The sequence below is a fragment of the Choloepus didactylus genome, chromosome 2, assembly GCF_015220235.1.
Source record: "Choloepus didactylus isolate mChoDid1 chromosome 2, mChoDid1.pri, whole genome shotgun sequence".
NCBI classification, from domain to species: Eukaryota; Metazoa; Chordata; class Mammalia; order Pilosa; family Megalonychidae; genus Choloepus; species Choloepus didactylus.
The window spans coordinates 237,718,465-237,741,179 of NC_051308.1; the positions used below are offsets into that span (position 1 = coordinate 237,718,465).

A 22,715-nucleotide genomic window follows, 5' to 3' on the forward strand; every position below is an offset into this window, starting at 1 on the left:
AGAACAGGCTCATCTTTCAGACGAGGAAGTATACTATTTTTTTTTCTGTTTATATAAATAATATATGCCCATGGTTCAAAACTTGGAAAATATATTAAAGTATAAAGAAAAGAATCCCCATTACCGAATAAGTACATGTCCAGAGTCTAATTCCCTCCTCTCATGCAATATGATTTGCAATTTGAAATTATATTTCCTCCCTCTCTGCCTCTGTCTCTCTCTGACTTTGTCTCTCCCTCTCTCTCGATATTTATGATTTTGTATCAAAATAGGGATATTTTAATTTTTCATATACCACATATGAAGAATACTCTTGCTCTGAAAACAAATGTAAAATCCTGGAATTTCAGCAAATACCCTTGGAATAAGCTTTTCTCTAAGAATGTAAACATTCTGTCCTTAAAACAGTACTTTGTCCTTGGAACGTGCTATTGCTGTATCCCATGTTATTGAGACACTGTAGCAGAATTTACTTATAATGTTGAATTTCACTGTGGGATTTTCAGTTGTCTGAGCCTGATGCTTGACAACTCTCCTCCATGCCATAATCCACCCCAGAGCCCTTTTCCAGTCAGGGCTTCTAACTTCTCAGAAAGTAATTTCTGTTTCAGCAGCTAGAGTTACCAAACAGTTTTTTTTCCCTCTAAATCAAAGAGCAGTAGGAGCTCAAGATGGGCCAGGGTTTGTTTTCTCACATCTTTAGTCGCCTTTACCTACTAAGGGCTGAGGAATTTGCAGACACCCAGCAGCAACTTGTCATTCCACTCTAAAGTTTCTGTTTTGAATTGGCACTGTCTGCCAGTCCCTGCTCTCTTTTGGCAAATATCTCACCCAGCTGGGCACTCCAGTTTTAGCTCCATTTCATTATTGAGAACCTAGCCCCAAGTTGTCAGCATCTGACAGGATCTGCTAAACTCCATGAGGATCTTCAAAATTATCTGGCCATCAACTAAGACTGAGCCTAAACCATGACCACAGGAGGGCCGTGCACCACCTGGACCTGCTATATGACCCTGCTGCCTTGGTGCTCCATCCAGCGACTCAGAAGAGAAAGCATAAGGGAACATTGCAGCTCTGTGGATTCCCAACCAGCTTTTTGTTTGCTCCCATAGCTACCCCCCCCCCAACTTCTCACCCAAATGTTATGAACAGACTTTCATATCTGAACAGAAAATGAACCAATCATTCTTATCTGCAACCCAACCCTTGAAAGAATCCTTTCTAGGGAAGGTAAGAGAGATTTTGTTTGTTGTTTTGTTTTGTTTTTTAACTTTGGAAAAATTAAAAACAAAAAAAAGACACCATTTGAAGGAAAACAAAGCAAAAGGATTACGAAAAAAATAACCTAAAATAACTACTTTGCTTCCAACATTTTCCTACCAAATCCCAATAAAATTAATAAACCATATCCAAAGGATAAGAAAAACAAATAATCAAAAATAACTACACTGCTTCCAAAATATTCCTACCATTCCCCAAGAAAATTAATAAACCATAATCAAAGGCATAAGAAAAACCAAATAACCTATAACAGAATTTTGCTAATTTTTAATGCAATAGTTTTATCAAAAAATTAAAAAAAACACTCAAAACAAAGGGATAAGAAAAACAAATAACCTAAAATAACTTTATTGCTTCAGATATGTCCCTACCAGGAAATAATCCTTTCTAGGGAAGGTAAGAGAGGTTTTATAAATTTGGAGAGGAAGCATCTAGCTTTTAGTTTGAGTAACTAGTTTCTGACATTTATTTTCTGGAAACTTCAAACATCAGGCAGAAGTTTGAGATGATGCTTTTCTTAAGTTGTTTGCAATTTGCTTAAACTAAGCTGCCTAAATGTCAATAATCTCCCCAAAACAAAAAGAGCTAATTAAGGGTATTTCCCATGCCAGATTATCTATTCACTAAAGTGGACAGAACTCCTTGGTATCTTAGATTCTGCATTTCCAAAAGAAGGAAAACTAAGTACTGTTTTGAACATAGCTAAGCCCACAGAGAATACAGTGAAGAATGTGGAGGACTCGAGTGCTTTCCCCCTTCTCCGAGGGGCTTTTAATCCCTTCTTCTGCCTTTCACTGAACAGAGTAACCACAGAAAATGTGAATTAACTGAGCAAATACGGAACACCTGTTTTGGATACCTTACAGTTTCTCCTTTTCTCCTTTTTGCTTATGGTGAAAGAGGGTCAGCTTGGTGCTTCTGGGAGAGATGTTTATGAAAATAAAGTTTATATTAATAAAAAAAAAGTGAGCTTTAACTTAGTCTGGGAGTTCTTAGATGTTAAGGTGTTTGAGCTGACTGCCTTCAGGCTGGCAGCAAGGACTGGAGCCTGCAGAACAGCCTCAGGACTGCACATCTAGAAAGGCCTAGAGGTGGTCTCTCCCTCTCCCCCAAATAGGAGAGGGGTTTCATTTTCTTTAAAAGTCCCCACGTGAGAGACTGCTCCTCGTTTGCTAGTGTCTTCCTGCCTGGGCCTCCCCTTAAACCTTCACTTTCAGAATTGGTGAGGGAGAGAAGCAGCTCCCTCAGCACCAGACTCTCAGAGTTTGCTTTGTTGAATGAATAAATCTCAGAACCACCTGCTTTGTTTTTCATTTTATTGTGTTCTTCATATCAATATTTTACTTCTTCTCAAGTCTTTTAATGAGTCACATCTTACCTTACTTTGCAGCCTCTCAATAGCTGACCCTTCTGTCACTTGATCTCATTTCAGTCTCATCTGTATGCCCAAGTCTGTCACAGTAGTTTCCCCTCTCTTCCCTAAGCCTTCTGATTTGCTGCTTCTACCAAAGAGTGTGCCCTGGACCTCTCAGAAATCATTTCTCTTAGACTTCCTCTCAGAGACTCTGAATTGTTTATAGCACATGGCTAAAAAAAGTCTCAATGATTTCACAGGACTTCGTAGCCAATGTGTTCTGTTAGCCACCAGGCCAGTTGCAGAACACGGTGACAATGCCAGCCCAGCCTGAAGTGCCTCGTGGTCCAGTAGGAGCGCCCGATGCCCAGAACAGACAGGGGATGAGAGCAGGAGGAGTGCCCACCCCAGATGAGGTCCTCAAAGGCCTCCTGAAGCTTTAAAGGCAAAGGAGAAGCCAGAGTGGGACAGGGCACTCTGAGCAGAGTTGCAGATAATTGAAAGGCCTTGGCTTGTAGAAGAACGTGAGCAGTTGAGGATGGCTCCCAAGGAAAGAAGGGAGAGGTGTGGCCGCAGGAATTGGAGCTGGGGAGGTGAGGAGGAGCCTTGTGATTCTGCTGAGGGAGGGGCTGTGGAAGGAACGCAGAGACGCTTTTATCTCTTGGTGGCCTTGTTTTCCTGGGTCTTATCAGGAAAGTGGATGTTTTTAGCTGCCAAACAAGACTTTTAACTGGAAAATGAGTGAGTTTGAACATTTGAATTTCTTAATGCATTCTAACTAAATTCCCTGGGGACAGCTGGCTTTAGGATTAAGGAGGCAGTAAGGGTCTAGAATCAGAAAAGTCAGAGTTCTAATCCTTCCTCACCACTTGATAGCTGTATGACCGTGGGCAAATTACTTAACTTCTCTGAGTTTCTGTTTATCTCAAGATAAAAACTGTAACTACCTCATATCACTGGATTGTTGTTTGGAGTAAGTTAAATAAAGCAAAGTCATTCTTGAATAAGGAAAACAAATTTGGAGGAATTACACTATTAGATACCAAGATTTATCATAAGCTACAGTAAGTAATTAAGGCAGTGCAGCATTGGCACAAGGATAAACAATAGACAAATGGAATAGAATAGAATATGCAGAAATAGACTGAAACATATATGCACACTTGCTTTATGACAGAGTAACACTGCAGGACAGTGAGGGAAGGACAGTCTTTTCAATAAGTGCTACTGGGTCAACACCAGAGCCATTCAAGGGAAAAAAAAAAAAAAATCCAGGAAAAATTTAACTTCTAAATGTGAAACTAAAACAATGAAGCTTCTAGAAGATAGCTGAGGAGAGTATCTTCAGTATATTGGGATAAGCAAAGATTTCTTAAGCAAGATACAGAAATCATGAACCAGGCATCAGAAAATGAAATAAAAATAGTTATTTCTATTCATCAGAAGATATCATTAAGAAAGTGAAAAGGCAAGAAGATATTTCCTATGCATATTCTTGTATGTATTGTATCCAGGGTATATGAAGAACTTTTGCCCAACAATAAGAAAAAAAAGGTAGCCCAATTAAAAGATTCACAAAAGATCTGAACAGGTACTTATTTCTCAAAATAGGCTGTCCTAAAGGCTAATAAACATGAGAGTCTACTAGCGTCACAGAGAAATTCCAATTAAAACCATAAGATACTGCTACACACCAACCAGAATGGCTGAAATTTTAAAAACCGAAAACACAGGCGTTGACAAAGATGTTGAGCAATCAGGACTTTCATGCGCTGCTGGTCAAAATGTAAATTGGTAAAACCACTTTGGAAAACAATTTGGCTGTGTCTTCTAAAGCCAAATATACCCCATAACCCAGCAATTCCACATCAAGGTGTATTCCCAACAAAAATATGAGTATATGTGCACCAAAGGTATGTACAAGAATATTCAGAGTAGCACCATTCACAGTAGACAAAAACCAAAATTAACCCAAATGTCCCTCAAGTGTGAAATAGATGAACTGTGGAATATTCATAGAGTCAGATACTATTCAGCAATAGAAAGAAAAAAAACTATTGTGATTTGCAGCAACATTGATTCATCCCTGAAGCTTAATGTTGGGGTTTAAAACTGGGAAACTAACCAGTTGTGTTAGAACTCAGAACAACAGTCACCTCTGGGAGTGAGGAAGGGAGCAGGGATTGGGAAGAGGCTCGGGTACTTCTGACTGTTGGTGTTTGTGTTGTGTTGTGTTTGTTGGTCTGGATGGTAGTTACAAGGCTGTTTTCATTTTGTGATAATTCATCCAGCTGTACACATGGTTGTATACTTGCCTCTACATGTTATACTTCAAGTAGGAATTTCATTTTAAAAATAGATGATGTACATAAACATATGGAATAGTCTGACACATAGTCAATGTCCAGCAAATATTAAAGCATTATTTATTATGGTATGCAATTGTCATACCATCTCATCATCACCCTAATCTAAAATAAGTCCTCTGTGTTATTCTTAGTCCAAGCATTTTCTCCTTTCTTCATATTTACCTCCACAGTACTTACTTCAGTTGTTTGTTGTTTTTTCTCTCTCTACTTTGTTACATGTAACTTCTGAGAAAGCAGAGACCTGGTCTGTCTTCTTTGCCACAGTAACTCTAGCATCCAGCACTTAGCACAAAACCTAAGAAAAAACAGATACTTAGTTGGAACTTGTTGAATGAATTAATGAATGACTTTCTACCGACTAAATAAACATTGTCTATTACAGACACCAGCTGTCTCTCTCCAAGGTCATTTTCAGTATTTTACCTCGGTAAGTTCTTCATTAGGCATCACATTCTCTCTTGCTTTGATTTAAATCCATTTTTCTTCCTTAAGTCTTACTCATAAAAAAGAAAGAAAGAAAAAGAAAGAGAGAGAGAGAGGGAGGGAGGGAGGGAGAGAGAGAGAGGGAATGAAAGAAAGCACTCAAAGAGCTAAGACCATTTGTTTCAACCCTCTTGTTTTTATCAGTAACAAAAGGTAGCATCCTCATTGTATAATCACTTTACCTCATATCCCTGGAAACCATCCATTTGTGTCTCACCTCTCTTTCTTCACAAATGAAGATCAGGAGGACCGCAGAGCATTTGGGGGTGGGGTTTTGTTCCACTCCTCTTTATGCTGGGGCTCCTGTAAATGGCCTGTCTGATTACTTCTACCTGCATCAGCCTGTCAGTTAACCTTTATCACAGCCTGAGGGGCCACAGGCAGTCACTGTTGTAGACAAAACAAAAGAAAGGAATGTGTCCCCTAAAAACAGCTTTATCTCTGTGCTACCAAATTCCCCATAATTTATCCAGGATCCTGACAAATCTTGTCTATCTCCAAAGGGAAATCAAATGCCCATTACATTGCATTTTCAGCATGTCACACTTAGCCAGAGACGAGACCCTGTTGGGGGTTACAGAACAGGATCATGAGCCCATGCCCCAAGTTGCCCCCTAAACTGCAGAGGTTCCCTTTGGGCTGGATCTCTGCCACGCTGACTCAAGAAGCACTAAGTGCAAAACAGGCTTGTAATTCTTTAAGACTGTTAGAGAACTTGAGCCAGTTGTGCCTGAGCAAACAATTAATGGCAAGGATGATGGAGCTTTGCAGTCTACAGGGAGGGGCTAGATGGGTGAACAAAACCCACTCTCATGTCTTAATTCTAAACACATGTTCTCAAGGTGCCGCTGCTATGCTGCTTGGAAGTAGGAGTCCTGCTTTTACAGTTGTTTCTTGGCTTCCAGAAAAGCTACATAGTCCTGTTCTCTTCCTACACCTCTGCTGGAAGAAAAAGCCCTTAGTCCAGAGAGGTGAGGAGGTGGTCAAATCTCCTCACTTCTCCACAAGACATTCCAAACTTCTGGGTTCATGGGAATTTCAAAAGTGCCAGTGTACCGCTAGTAATCTCCACCCTCCTAGGAAGCTCCAAACAGCAAAAAATTGAAGGACAAAGAAAACCCCTTGTGTAGCAAACACACAGGTACAGATTATGTCTTTGTGGTTAGAGTTTCTGGCCCCATCTTTCCTTTCATGCCCTTTTACTTTCAGTCATACCCCAGAAGTCATGTCTCTCACCAGTAGTCAGTAGAGTATAAATTTACTTCTGGCTGCTCTAAGGACCTCCTGTAGGTTCACTGTATAGCATTTTGCCTTCATAAAGCAGCATACAAGCCCCAAGGAAGGTTGTTGTTCAGTGCAGAAAGCTAGCTAATGATGAGGAAGTGTAAGAAGCAAAGAGTTTGGTGGTTCCTATAAAGCTGGACAGAAGTCCAGAGGGTTTTTCATTATAGCCCAACACTATTCTGAAGGGAGAAGCTTGCTGTGTTTCCATAGTAAACTGCTACTCTCTCACAGCATTGAGAGAGTACCTTGAGATTTAATGGGACTACTCTTATGACGAGTTGGAATAGTTTTTTCTGATTTTTATATACCACTATGGGGAAAGAAGTCCTGCTGGCAAATGAACAGTATCACAATGCCATTAAACCTTGACTTGTAAACTGCATTATGATTTCAGAGATGTTAAACTGTGAAAAAGCATGCGTCTCAGAGTTGATGAAATACAAAGGTTCTGGACTCTTCCCTTGGCCCCCTCTGACACAACCTGTTCCAGTAAAGATGAAATATCTCAGTGGTGACACCACTGCCCTCTCCAAAATTTTTGGACATCTCACTGGGCATGATTCTTAGCAATCCTGTTAAAGTGTGTCTTGGTCCTCTTGCATAAGTTTTTCTTTACCAAGAAGTTTGGCATATTTTTTCCTTTCCCTGATCCCAGAATAGGCATCAGTATTCCTACAATGTGGCTGACTCCTTAGTGGAGCACAAGGCCAGCTCACATCTGCTCATTCAATTAAATGTGGAGAGTTAGAATCCAGCTAGCTCTAATTAGGTGCCGGCTCATTTGACATATTTCCTAACTTCATCCACACAACAGACTGAGTCAGAGCTCTTGCACATTCCAAGAAATCAGGACTTTATCCAAAATATCAACTCTGCTTTGAGTTAAGATAGATAAAAATTGGATTCAACCTATCAACCTCCCTTCTTCCACCCCTTTGGGCATCCCCGCTACCTCCTTTTGTTCCTTTCCCCCTTTCTTTTCCTGATAGCTTCTTTCAAACAGTCTCTCTCAGAGCTCTTCATTTCTCTCTGGATATAAAGAATCTGAAGGGGAGAGAAAAACCTCCAGGCATCACCAGAAAAGCAGCAATGCTCATTGTTGTAGAATAAAAAGATAATGGCCAATTTGTCAAGAAGTGTTGACAAGAAAGTTAAAATTGGAAGTAATTAACTGGCTGACATGCTGGGAGTGAAGCATCTGTCAATAGCTCCCTAAATCAGCCACAGCCCTGGAGATGTGACAGCCATTCATCATTTTTACCACCAGCCTCTGACAGGCCCCTCGGTTGGACACCCAGCCAGCACAAATTGTGGGCCATTACACGCAGCTGTGCAGCCTCTGTGTGCTTTACCTGGGGTTGTCTTAGGGCACCTGGGCCCCACTTCTAGCCAGGAGCTGCCTGGAGGTGATGGTAGAGTGGGCAACTTGCCTGGCTTATCTCCATGCTCTGCAGTCATCCTCACGCCAGGCACCATGATGCCCAGAGCCTCGTCCTAGACCCCTGCAGGGAGACCCCCTACTGAGTGTAGAGAATGAGCCTGGATAGCCCTTTGACGACAGGAGGGCAGGCCCACAAGGCTGCCAGTGGGGTCTCTTGGGGTCTGTCAGTGGGATGAAATGATTACACAGCCCTCAGAAGTAATTATGAAGACTGAATAAGCTGGGATACACCGAGATGAAAAAACAATTCAAAATTGTATGTCTGCCCTGGGCGCCACTAAAATACGTATTTATTTGTATAGAATATGCATAGATGAAAATAATATTTTGGAAAGATGATTATATTGTGGTGAACTTTCCTTCATCCAAATGTTTCTCATTTAAAAAAATGTAGCTCCTCCCACCAATCTTGAAAAGATAGAATTTTGCCCTCCTTCTACCTAATACAGACAGTTGTTTGCCCATACTTTCTCACATAGAGATTTAGCATGTCCTTTAAATAATATGACAGATTTTCCATTTAAACTGTGATCACCCAAAGGAAGTGCTGAAGAGGAAGTAAGAACTATTTACTCTCAGGCCATTCTGGGATGGAACTAAGACATCAGGAATCCATTTTGATTGTCCGAGCTGGCCACTGCTCTTGTACCAGATCTTTTTTTTTTTTTTTTTTTTGGTTTGGATTTACTTTTTTTTTTTTTTAATCTTCATTTTATTGAGATATATTCATATACCACGCAGTCATACAAAACAAATCGTACTTTCGATTGTTCACAGTACCATTACATAGTTGTACATTCATCACCAAAATCAATCCCTGACACCTTCATTAGCACACACACAAAAATAACAAGAATAATAATTAGAGTGAAAAAGAGCAATTGAAGTAAAAAAGAACACTGGGTACCTTTGTCTGTTTGTTTGTTTCCTTCCCCTATTTTTCTACTCATCCATCCATAAACTAGACAAAGTGGAGTATGGTCCTTATGGCTTTCCCAATCCCATTGTCACCCCTCATAAGCTACATTTTTATACAACTGTCTTCGAGATTCATGGGTTCTGGGTTGTAGTTTGATAGTTACAGGTATCCACCACCAGCTACCCCAATTCTTTAGAACCTAAAAAGGGTTGTCTAAAGTGTGCGTAAGAGTGCCCACCAGAGTGACCTCTCGGCTCCTTTTGGAATCTCTCTGCTACTGAAGCTTATTTCATTTCCTTTCACATCCCCCTTTTGGTCAAGAAGATGTTCTCCGTCCCACGATGCCAGGTCTACATTCCTCCCTGGGAGTCATATTCCACGTTGCCAGGGAGATTCACTCCCCTGGGTGTCTGATCCCACGTAGAGGGGAGGGCAGTGATTTCACCTTTCAAGTTGGCTTAGCCAGAGAGAGAGGGCCACATCTGAGCAACAAAGAGGCATTTGGGAGGAGGCTCTTAGGCACAACCATAGGGAGGCCTAGCCTCTCCTTTGCAGCAACCGTCTTCCCAAGGGTAAAACCTATGGTAGAGGGCTCAACCCATCAAACCACTAGTCCCCTATGTCTGTGGTCATGTTAGCAACCATCGAGGTGGGGTAGGCCAATACTCCTGCATTCTCCACAGGCTCCTCAAGGGGGCACTACATCTTTTTTTCCTTGTTTTTCTTCTTTTTTTTTTTTTTAACTTTCCCTTTTTTTTTTTTAATCTTCATTTTATTGAGATATATTCACATACCACACAGTCATACAAAACAAATCATACTTTCGATTGTTCACAGTACCATTACATAGTTGTACATTCATCACCAAAATCAATCCCTGACACCTTCATTAGCACACACACAAAAATAACAAGAATAATAATTAGAGTGAAAAAGAGCAATTGAAGTAAAAAAGAACACTGGGTACCTTTGTCTGTTTGTTTCCTTCCCCTATTTTTCTACTCATCCATCCATAAACTAGACAAAGTGGAGTGTGGTCCTTATGGCTTTCCCAATCCCATTGTCACCCCTCATAAGCCACATTTTTATACAACTGTCTTCGAGATTCATGGGTTCTGGGTTGTAGTTTGATAGTTTCAGGTATCCACCACCAGCTACCCCAATTCTTTAGAACCTAAAAAGGGTTGTCTAAAGTGTGCATAAGAGTGCCCACCAGAGTGACCTCTCGGCTCCTTTTGGATTCTCTCTGCCACTGAACCAGATCTTTTTTATCTTGGTGCCTTGGCTCCCTGAGAATTCCAAGGACACTGATAACCCAGTTTTGATGCTCTCTAATGGTGGCAACTTTCTCTTTCTTAATATGTGGAAATAGAGTAGTTATTTTTCCTAAATTCTTTTTTTTTTTTTTTTGCTTTTTTTTTATTTTTTTAATTTATTTTGAAATAAATTCAAAGTTACATGAATAGTTGCAAAAACAATACTAGCCCCATACATGGAATTCCATTATACCCTGACCCCCCTCCCCCGATAGCTCAATCCACCAACTTTAACATGCTGTCACATCGCTATTTCTTTCCCTCCCTCCCTCCGTCCCTCCCTATCTATCATCCATCATCTATTGCTCTGTCTTCTGAACATATGAGAGCTAGCTGCACACATCCTTGAACATACACTATAATTCACGTATATACCTCCCATGAACAAGAACATTCTTTTATGTAATTCCATTAAGCGCAGGTAAGAAGTATGAGAGATTCAACAATGATACAAAGCTTACATTCTATTTTTCCTTTTCCTTATGTCTCAACTGTGTCCCTTTGAGGCACCTGTCCTCTATCCTCCAATCCCATCCAAGTTCATCCTTAGCATTCAATTGTCATCTAGTTAGACTGTCTTTTTTCTTTCTTTTTTCAGTTGTGGAAACATATATACAGCCTAAATCTTCCCATTCCACCCCCTCCCTAGCCTTCCATTAGTGGGATTAATCACATTTAGAATGTTGTAATGCTCTTTCCCACCATCCATTACTAGAAATTTCCCTTCACCTCAAACAGCAACCCTATACTCATTTCTTAACTCCCCATTGCCCCTTCCCCCATTTCTCTTAACCCAAACTCTACTTTTCATCTCTATGGTTATATTCTCTGATAATTTCTTTGGGTATACTGTGGGGCTTAAACTTAACCTCTTAAATCCCTATCAATCTTGTTTTTCTTTGATACCACCTTCACTTCAATAGGGCACATAAACTATGTTCCTATACTCCTTCATTCCCCCACCTTTATATAGTTGTCTAAAATTACATGTTTTACATTGAGTTCAAAACCACTGATTTGTCCTTAGAGTTTGTGTATTTTTTATCATGTAGGAAGTAAATAGTGGAGTCACAGTTCAAAAATTATTGACTTCTATTTGTATTCCATTGTGGTTGGAGAATGTGCTTTGAGTATATTCAATTTTTTTTTTTTTAATTTCTTGAGGCTTCTTTTATGTCCCAGCTTACGGTCCCTTCTGGAGAAAGATCTGTGATCACTAGAGAAAAATGAGTGTCCTGGTGATTTGGGATGTAAGGTACTATATATGTCTGTTAAAATTCTCTATATCTCTTTCTCCTTTCTTTGTCTCTCTGTTGGTAGGGCTCCCTTTAGAATCTGAAGTAGGGCAGGTCTTTTATTGGCAAAGTCTCTCAGGATTTGTTTGTCTGTGAAAAATTTAAGCTCTCCCTCAGATTTGAAGGAGAGTTTTGCTAGATAAAGTATTCTTGGTTGGAAATTTTTCTCTCTCAGAATTTTAAATATGTCATGCCACTGCCTTCTTGCCTCCATGGTGGCCGCTGAGTAGTCACTACTTATTGCTTTTCTCTTGCTGCTTTCAGAACTTGCTCCTTCTCTTCAGTATTTAACAGTCTGATCAGAATATGTCTTGGGGTGGGTTTATTTGGATTTATTCTATTTGGAGTTTGCTGAGCATTTATGCTTTGTGTATTTATATTGTGTAGTAGGTTTGGGAAGTTTTCCCCAACAATTTCTTTGAATACTCTTTCTAGACCTTTACCCTTATCTTCCCCTTCTGGGAAACCAATGAGTCTTAAGTTTGGATGTTTTATTTTATCTATCATATCCCTGAGATTCATTTTGATTTTTTTTATTTTTTTCTCCATTCTTTCTTTTGTTCTATCATTTTCTGTTATATGGACTTCTAGGACACTGAGATGTTGTTCAGCTTCCTCTAGTCTTGTATTGTGAATATCCAGAGTCTTTTTAATTTGGCCAATACTTTCTTTTATTTCCATAAGATCTTCTATTTTTTTATTTACTCTTGCAATGTCTTCTTTATGCTCTTCTAGGGTCTTCTTTATGTCACTTATATCCTGGGCCATGGTCTTCTTGATGTCTTTTAAATCCTTTGCCATGTTTTCATTCCTCGATTGTAGTTCTTTGATTAATTGTGTGAGGTACAGTGTTTCTTCCGAAATCTTGATTTGTGTGTTTGGAGTTGGATTCTCCATATCGTCTGGTTTTATCATATGCATTAAGATTTTCTGTTGTTTTTGGCCTCTTGGCATTTGTTTTGCATGATAGGGTTCTTTCAAGTTGTAACAAAAAAAAGGATATAGATCTAATTTTTCAGAGACATAGTTTGGTGACGTACACTTTCTCTAACTAACCAGCAGATGGCGTCTGTGAGTCACCTACATCCCTCAAATCAGTTCACAACCTTGTTCCTGCGGTGTGTGGGGAAATGATTCTTTTGGGTTCAGTTGGAGAACTCAGTTTGGGTGTGTTGCTGGAGCCATCCGCCCTGAATGTGGGGCATGTGTAAGGGTGGCCAGGGAGGAAGGGCAGTTCTAATGTTCAAATCCCCCTGGTTCCAGGAGATTCCAGGCCGCCACAAGAGCCTAAGCCTTCATTTCAGTTCAGCCCCAGATGCTCTCTCTCGCTGCTCCACAAACCACTGGACTTGGCGTAGCACCCCTGGGTTCTCCAAGCAGGTCCCCCTCCCAGCCGCGATCCTCCAGGAGCTCAGCCGAGGGAATGCTGTGCTACGTCACCAGTGCACGCCGTCCCTCAATGGAAGCCCTGGGCTGCCGGGCCATGCTGCGGTGCGCGCTCAGCTCATTTCAGAATGCAGTATGTCTGAGGCTGTCTGTACTGCAACACCTTGTGGGCTGAGAACAGTTGAGGTTTTCTCCACAGAGAGAGAGAGAGGGACAGAAAAACTCCCAGGTTCTCCCATCAGCCAGAGATAGCACCCGATCCTCTGGGCTCCCTATCCTGAGACAGATATGTCCCCTGATTCTCCCAAGGTCAGTTGTCACCAAAAGCCTCTGTCTGCTTGTTGAGGATTCACTGTCTGTATTGAGCAGTTAACATTAAAACCTCACTTGGAGCTGGGCTGAGAGAGTGCACAGCGCGGCTTCCGTGAGGGAGGGGCTCTCGGCTCTCGGCTCTCTGCTCTCAGCGCGGGTCTGCAGTTTTACTTACAGATTTTATGCTGTGATCTCAGGCATTCCTCCCAATTCAGGTTGGTGGATGATGAGTGGGCAGTCACATTTGTCTCCCCACTGTTATTCCAGGTTATTTACTGGTTTTTTGTTCATTTATGAATTGTTCTGGGGGAGACTAAGTCTTCCACTTCTCTATGCTGCCATCTTCCCAGAATCCTCCCTAAATTCTTAAAGAATGAAAAGTTTTGGCCCTGCCCAAATCAGAAGTGCTATTTCCACTTGGCTCTAGCTTTAAGCTATGGAACTCTTAAGGTCTTCTAGTTTCCCTTTCTTTCGCTACTGTCTGCATGTAAATTGCCCCTCACAAACTTCCTCTGCCTTCACTGCTTCACTGCTGTCCTTTAGCTTTTTTTAAAATTCCCCTATTCATAAAGAAACTCTTATACCCTTGAATTCCCCAGACCCTGCTGCTGCTCCCAGAGTCCCAGGGTAGCTGCTTCACTAGGCTCCAGACAACCCCAAATCGTCCTGACACCATAAGGGAGACAAGGTTTTTGCTTTTCAACATGAGTTGGATACAGGGTTGTCTTAGTGCTGAGAGAAGCAAAAGGGCCTGAGCTGAAGCAATTACCACAATAGAAACAAAAAAAACCCTGCTTTCTGTAGTGGTTAGGACCCAATACCATGTCCAGTTTGGCCTCATCTGGGCTGGTCAGAAGCTCCTCAGTCAGGCCTGCTGCAAACCCCCATCAGCTGTGTGGCATGTGTCACCAACCTAGTGCCAAGGGAAGTCAGAGAATTCTTACTTGACAGGGAACCAAATGAAACACAGACCATGGCTTGTGGTAGAAACAGACAAGAGAGGGAAGGCCCAGAGCCACTTGGGAAGCAAATAATCATAAATTCTTAATGGACACCCTATGAAAACCTGAGCTGCCCTCAGAATTCACTGCAGATGCTCCTCATCTGAATGAGGACTTTGCACAGGGTTGGGGTTTGTGTTGAATCTTCTTGTACCACTTTGCTCTAATAGCCTGTGGGTCACTGAGGCACCAAGGCTGAGAAATGGGGTTGATAACCCAATGGGCCATGCAAGAAGGAATTACTAAGCCAAGTTACTTTGGATTTGGTATCAACTCGGAAGTCTGTGGAACAGTGACTTAGAAATGCCTTTAGCCAACAACAGTATTCTTCCAGTTTCTCTCCTCAGGTGGTAGGAATGGCATGTGAATGTCAGGTCCATTTTATTGGCTTGAGAGGCCTTGAGCAGGTAATGACCAACCCTTTCTGTCAGTCTCATCTTCCTCTGGGAAACTGCTCAGCACCTGCCCACGGAAAGCCCTGAGGGAAAGCTTTCTGGAAAGGGAAAGGTCCTGGGGAAGTAAACATGCTCTGCTCCCAGCATCAGCTTCCCTGGATCACTGTTGACAGAGAACTGCCAAGGCCATGAGAAACTCCTTCCCACATGAACCACTTCCTCAGCTTCCCTGATGCCCCTACTTGGGTAAGCCTACCTCTGCAAAGAGGTTTTTGGATACTGGGGAGAAGAGATGCTTGGTGTAACCCATAAAAAGGCATTGACTTATTTTATCTTTATTTGTTAATTCCACACAAATCTTGAGAGCATTTTTCCCCAAATGTCGGTTTTCCCCAGTTTCAAGCTCTTCAACTTGGCCTCCTTTAATGAAAATTAAATCGTGGAATGGGGAAAGGGCAGGTGACGAATGAGTGAGAATGAATATGACTGTATAATTGCCTCTTCTTCTGATACCCTACTTAGTCACTGTGTTCTCTCCATTTCTGTTCAGTGTCCGTTTGTGGGCTCTGGGTTTTATGATGCAGATGGGCAGTTTCTGTTTGCTTTCTACAGGGTTGCAACCACGTAAGATCACAACTGGATGTTCTCACTGGATAAAAGAACAGGGTGCAGATATACCCCTCACACACGTGTTGAGGCAACACTGGGAATCACTAACTTAGAAATCCTTTTGACGCAGTTCTCCTTTCCTTTGAGCCTCAGGGTGCAACCAGAGGAGATGGGAAATCTGAGTGGCTGGTCATCTCTGCACACTGCCTACGTGACGATGGTGCTGCCTGAGCCTGTGTCCCTCTAAACTTGTTTGCTTGCAGAACTTTCAGCTTGACCAGAGTTCACGGTGTCTGCTTTGTGTTCTCAAACACTCCTCTGCCATTGGGCTGGGCTTTGAACTGTTTGCCCTCTATAAGCCCCCAGCATTAATAGAGAAAGACCTGAGGGGCACCCAAGGAAGCATTTATAGAATGGGCTTTATAAAACTCTCAGCTGCCCCATAAAATGAGAGTTCCTCATTAAGGGGACTCTTGAGAAAAGGTGATTTCCTAACATGAGCTGAGCATACAATCTCTCCCTTCAGCCTCATTAAACTGCATTTGAATTTAAAACAGAAATATTTCAAAGGACAGCTATGTGTCACCCAAGGGGGCAGGAGAACTGGGGACTTGGAACCCAGAAACTGCTGAGCTTTTAGAGACTTATCTCACACTCTGCAATATGGAGATTGTCTCTAAGCCCAGAAGCCTCAGACAAAGCTGCCTGAGAGAATCGTCCTATGGCAGCATGGCTGACTGTCATACTGGGAGTCTTTATTTTTATTTTATTTTTTTTTTATTTATTTTTTTAATCTTCATTTTATTGAGATATATTCGTATACCACGCAGTCATACAAAACAAATAGTACTTTCGATTGTTCACAGTACCATTACATAGTTGTACATTCATCACCCAAATCAATCCCTGACACCTTCATTAGCACACACACAAGAATAACAAGAATAATAATTAGAGTGAAAAAGAGCAATTGAAGTAAAAAAGAACACTGGGTACCTTTGTCTGTTTGTTTCCTTCCCCTATTTTTCTACTCATCCATCCATAAACTAGACAAAGTGGAGTGTGGTCCTTATGGCTTTCATACTGGGAGTCTTTAAAGTTTGTTAGTAACTTTTGAAAAGAAATAAGAAATGGAGTGGGGTCAGAGGGGAGTGTTAGCACAGTGTCAGTAAGGAGGTTGAAATGAAGGCATGGTATAGCTGCTTTCTCCTGCACAGCGAATTATAGACAGAGAATTAGCTAATGAAAACAGGGCACCCATTGCTTTCAAGTATACATTCATTTTACAAGTATTTACTGGGCACTAACTGATGCTGAAGGTAGAAAGCTACGAGCACAGTCTTTCATATCACAAACCTTATAACATATCCTCTATTTAAGACTATTTTAAATGCTCAGTTTTTTAAGGTGAAAGTATGACATCCTACAGCCTGTGACCTACTGGGGCACATTTTCTTCATCTGTAAAATGTGATTATTATTAATAATAGTGCCTACCTCAGAGGGCTGAGATAATGCAGATAAGCATTTGACACAGTACCTGGCACATATAGTGAGCTCCCAGTAATTTTGGGTATTTTTTCATTGTTGTTGTCATAATACATTGCCTCCCATGGTCGTGTGCCAGAAGTTGGAGGAAGGAACAAAAATTAAGGCACCAAACAAGGTGAGAGACCCTGTTGCTGAGGCCTTCTGTTCCCTTTAACTCCCCAGAACCTCCACAACGTCTGCAGTTAGCTTTCTCCAGCAACTTTGTAGGCCAGACCTCACAGAAGGCAAGAGAGAAGTGCAGACTAAGGAGAACTTCATAGGAAATTCACATGTCGAAATGGGAGGAAGAAACAGTAAACAGGGTGATACCATCCAGTAACAAGTTTAAAATCTTTTTGACTCTCCAAACCAAAGTGAATGGGTATGTATATTCTCCTTCCTTCCCTCAGGTCCTTAAACCAGAAACCAAGAAATTAAATTTTTTAAAATTTTATTATTAGTTATCTTGGGTGTTTTTCAGTCCATTTAGTCAAAGCTGTAATTTTTCATTGATTGTCCTGCCAGTTGGGCAAAAGCATATCATGAATGTCAGGGCACATCCCCAGGGCAGTTGCTAAGGGCCCTAGTCAATATTCCCCTCCAACAAGCCCAGCCTCTCCCCTCCCCACTAAGCTGTGTCTGCATCCTCATCTGTCTCCCAGTTAAGTAGGAAGTATTATGTAGATGAGTCATTTATACATTGGGAAGTTTGAACTTTGTCTATAAGGAGTTGGGTTATTTGATGGTGTTCCAGTTTGCTAATGCTGCCTTTTTGCAAAACACCAGAAGCGGATCGGCTTTTATAAAGGGGGTTTACTTGGTTACAAAGTTACAGTCTTAAGGCCATAACGCATCCAAGGTAAGTCATCAACAATCAGGTACCTTTACTGGAGGATGGCCAATGGCGTCCGGAAAACTTCTGTTAGCTGGGAAGGCACGTGGCTGGCGAATGCTCCAGAGTTCTGGTTTTGAAATGGCTTTCCCCCAGGATGTTCCTCTCTAGGCTTCAGAGCCTCAAAAATGTCACTCTTAGTTGCTCTTGGGGTGTATGTCCTCTCTTATCTTCTCAGGAGCAAAAGTCTGCTTTCAAAGGCTATTTACAAAATGTCTCTGTAAGCTGCAGCTCCTCTCTCAGCTCCTATGTGCATTCTTCAGTGTCCCTCTTGGCTGTAGCAAGCTCGCTCATTGTGTCTGAGCTTATACAGTGCTCTAGTAAACTAATCAAGGCTCATGCTGAATGGGTGGGGCCACATCTCCATGGAAATTATCCAATCAAAGTTATCACCCACAGTTAGGTGAGGTGAATTATCCAATCAGAGTTATCACCTACAGTTGGGTGGGGCGCATCTCCATGGAAACACTCAAAGAATTACAATCTAATCAACACTAATATTTCTTCCCACACAAGACTGCATCAAAGATAATTGCGTTTTGGGTGTATAATACATTCCAACTGGCACAGATTGTTTTCTTTTCAATTTGTAAATCCATGCTGGCCTGTCTTTAGTGGAGATTTATCAATGTGTATTTCTCCTGTCAGGTTTCTACTCACTACTTCCTGACTTTGGTCAGTTTGTTGAAAATTCCATTTACGCATAACGAGCGGGAGGGTGGAGTGGGGTGAGGTTTTTGTTTGTTTTTAGTTTTCTGTTGTTTTATCCCCAGAATGAGGCAAGCTTTAGTAATGTTTATAATTTCTTTTTGAAAATAGAGTGTGTTCTAGTTTAGAAGCTTAGAAGACAAGATTAGAAATGACAAGATTAGCACTCCTGGATTTCTATGTCTGACTCTTAGTTAGCTTCTGGTTCAGGCAAAGAACCACTTCATTTTCCTCATCAGAACAATTAATTACTCCTACCAGGGCCATCCCAATAGTCCTTGTTAGGGCTAAGGTATTGAGAAAGGATTCCCTGCCAGCATTCTTTTTCCTGGCTTCATATGCTTCCAAAATCTATTTGGGTTCAAGGAACTAGATAATTAGAAATCTTCTCCTGTAATATTTATCATTACTACAGTTCACCCAGCCCCATGAAAGTGGGCAACAAAGTATCGTCCCTGACCTAAGGGCCAAGTGGCGTCTAGCTCCTGCAGTAGAGTTAGTCCCTTCGGGCTGGCTTTTCATCTTCAGCTGGGAAAAATTCATATAGAGCTTCTTGAAGGAAACAGTGATGCTACAGTTTCACTCTGAAATAAAAACATTTCTGACTTCTGCAGCAAACCACCTTTCAGGGAGTGTTCTGGCGCATTGCTTTCCCTAGAACAATGGGAGAGCCGCAGTGGGTCCTCCCAGGAGATCCTGCACCAGGTGGCCTGTGTCCTGTGGACACAGAAGGACAGCGACACCACATTCACCTCTGGATGCTGCCCTCCCCAGCGCCTGGATACCCAACTCCAGCAGGGCTGTTCAGGAAGTGTTTGGAACTCAAACACCGATGATTTCCTAACGCTAACTCAAGTCTCAACCATGGATGTGTGTTTCTCCATTTCACAGGCAGCTAAATAACTATGTTTCTAGCAACTTTTATCCTTGGACAAAAATTTTATGCCCATTATTTCATTTAATTCCCTGAAGAACCTGTGAGGGAGGTAGTATTATCCCCAGTTATAGATGAGGAAGTTAAAACTCAAAGCAGGTGACTTGCTAATGGTCACACAACTCATAGGTGGCAGAATTGGACCTCCTGAGTTTTAAACCCAAGTCTTCTGACTCCAAACCCAGAGCTGCTTCACTCGCTTCCTCCCCTCAACAAAGAGGAGACATAAGGTTGCTTCAGATAACATGTGCACTGTGCAGATTCGTTGTGGGGCTTGGGGGAAATTGCTGTGCATGTCCCCCCACCTCCCTGTGGGTCTTCGGGCTGATAATTCCTTTCTCCTCCTGCTCGCCCAGGGCAGCATGACACTGAAGGAGTGATCGTTAGAAAGATTGTTTGAAATATGCCTTGTAAACTTAAGGCATTAGATTATTATTTTTACAGATGTTAACTTCTCTAGTTCTTCAGATTTCTGGGCAGTTTCATCTAAGTTTTATTGGAAGAAATGTGGTAGAAATTGAATTTTTAAAAATAATATTTATAACAGCAATACCCTGCAATATTACCACATTGAACCCAAATCCTGGAATTTCCCAAAACCACTGAAAAGTTAGTTCTAGTCAAGTAGACAGTTTGCACTTGAGGCAATAAACTCAATCTTTGCTCTTTAAAGCACTCTAGACTCCCGTGTATCATCTCTTACTCCCTATCAAGAAACAAATGTAATCCTTGTTTTCATATGGCCTTTTCCAACCCGTTCCTCCCTCCCTCTTTTCCTTCCTCCCCTAACTTAGGCTTATGGTCAGTATTGAGGTTAGATACTCTTTACTCCCATTGCAAGAAGAGTCTAAGGCCCATGCCCTCCTACTTTCTGGAGCTCTTTGCAATCTCTGATTAACCAATCCCAGGCACCAGGCTTTCCAGGGCTCTGCCTTGTTGCCCTATTCCAGGTCCAAACCTCCAGCCCCACCGGCCATGTGCAGCCTACAGATACCCAGCAAGGCAGTGTGGTGTTAGCGAAAAGCATCTACACCAGAGAGACCAGTCCAAGCACCTGTAGATGGCGCCCCTCACAGCCCCATGCTGATGGAGGGGTGGTCCTTGAGGAGGGACTGAGGAGGTCTCTGAGTTTGAAGATGAAAGGAGATGGGCTCTGTCAGGGGAGCAGCTAGGACTGTTGCACAGCCACGGGCCCAGGTTCCCTGATGCTGGCATGGGTGGCCCAGCCTCGGTGCCTCTTCTGGGTCACTCACAGGGTCAGAAGATGTTTTATTTGTTTTGGTTATTCTTATTACTGAAGGTAGCTGACTAGAAGCAATAGTTAAAAGTTTGGAGGCACCTCATATTGTGGTGCACCAAAACAGGTGATTTTGGATCCAGGGTTTCTAGTTTTTTAAAACTAGTCTTGTGTTGCCTGACCTACAGAATCTGGGAGGAAACCACTCTGCGCTGCTTGGAGGAAGGGCCCCAGAGCAAGCAAGGCTTCCTGTCCCCCAAGTATTGGCATTTGTTTTACTGCCTCTGACCCCACCCACCCCCCAAAAAATTGAGGGGTAGGGAATCAAAAACCTTTCTCAGATGAAATCATTAAGCTAAACTTTCCAGATGGCATTAAATAATTGATGCTTGCTCTGCATCTGCAAGACGTTGTCCCCAACGTCCTAGGAGCCATCTGCCCACAAACGATCCCCTTCCTCCCACCTACAGACACGTTGAGTGTAACCACCTCTTCCTTTTGTTTTTCTGGCATTAATAATAAGCTACAGCAGCCAGAAGCAGGTGCTGGGGTGTTAGAATATGCAATGATGCTCTTTGGAGAGCTGGTAAGTGCCTCGTTTACTTAGAAAAGCAAGAGGTGGGGGGAGACCTGGCAAGGAAGGCACTTGACCCCTACCTAAAAAAAGTTATTTCCTTTTCTGGTTTTTAATAATCACTTACAGTCTGGCTCTGATTACCTATATCACCCCCCCCCCCCCTTTTTGGGTATATTAGAGAAGTGGTAGGTGGATAGAAAAATCATGCACAATTACAGAATTCCCATATACCCCCCTCACACACACAGTTTTCCTTATAACAGTTTGTATTAGTGTGGTACATTTGTTACAATGGATGAAACAAGATTATTATAATTGTACTATTATCTATAGTCCATAGTTTACATTAGGGGTCACAGACTGTGTTGTACAATTCTACAGATTTTTTAGAGTTTAATTCTGATAACATATATACAATCTAATATATCCCCTTTTAACCACATTCAAATATATAATTCAATGGTATTAATTTCATTCACAATATTATGCTACCGTCACCACCACCCATGACCAAAACACTTCTGTCACCGCAAACAGAAACTCCACATTCCCTACTCCTACCCCAGCCCCTGATAACGTGTAATATTCATTGTCTTTGTTAATTTGCATATTCTAGTTATTTCATATCAGTGAGATCATACAATATTTGTTCTTTTGTGTCTGGCTTATTTCATCAACATGAGGTCTTCCAGGTTCTTCCATGTTGTCTCATGTTTCAGAACTTCACTTCTTTTATTGGCTGAATAATATTCCATTGCACGTATTTACCATATTTTGTCCTGTTGATAGAAGCTTGGGTTCCTTCCATCTTTTGACAATTATGAATAAGGTCACTATGAGCATCAGTATTTAAGCTGGTGTGAAAGTCCCTGCTTTCAGTTCTTTGGGGTAATTCTATACTTTACTTTCTGAGGAGCTACCAAACTGTTTTCCACAGCACTGCACCATTTTACATTCCCGCCATCAAAGAGCGAGTGTTCCTATTTCTCCATGTCCTCTCCAAAAATTGTCATTTTCTTTATTCCTTTTTCTTTCTTTGTTTTTTTTCTTTAATATTAGCCATTCTGGTGTGAGTGAAATGGTATCTTGTGGTTTTGATTTGCATTTCCCTAATGACTAATGATGCTTAGCACCTTTTCATTCCCTTATAGCCTATTAGTATTTCTTCTTTGGAGAAATGTCTATTCAAGACTTTTGCCATTTTTTAAATAGGGTTGTGTGTCTTTTTATTATGTAATTGTAGGATTTCTGTATATACTCTGGATAGTAAACCCTTACCAGTATGTGGTTTCCAAAGATTTTCTCCCATTCTATTGGTTGTCTTTTTTAGTTTCATGATGAAGTCCTTTGACACACAAAAGTTTTAAATTTTGATAAAGTGGCCTTTGGCAGT

General features: G+C 41.6%; 1 long non-coding RNA gene across 1 annotated transcript in view; it reads left to right on the forward strand.

Annotated features, from left to right (window-relative positions):
* The window catches only part of LOC119527956, a 97,822-nt gene that overhangs the window by 38,465 nt on the left and 36,642 nt on the right, over positions 1-22,715 (forward strand). The window lies entirely within an intron of this gene.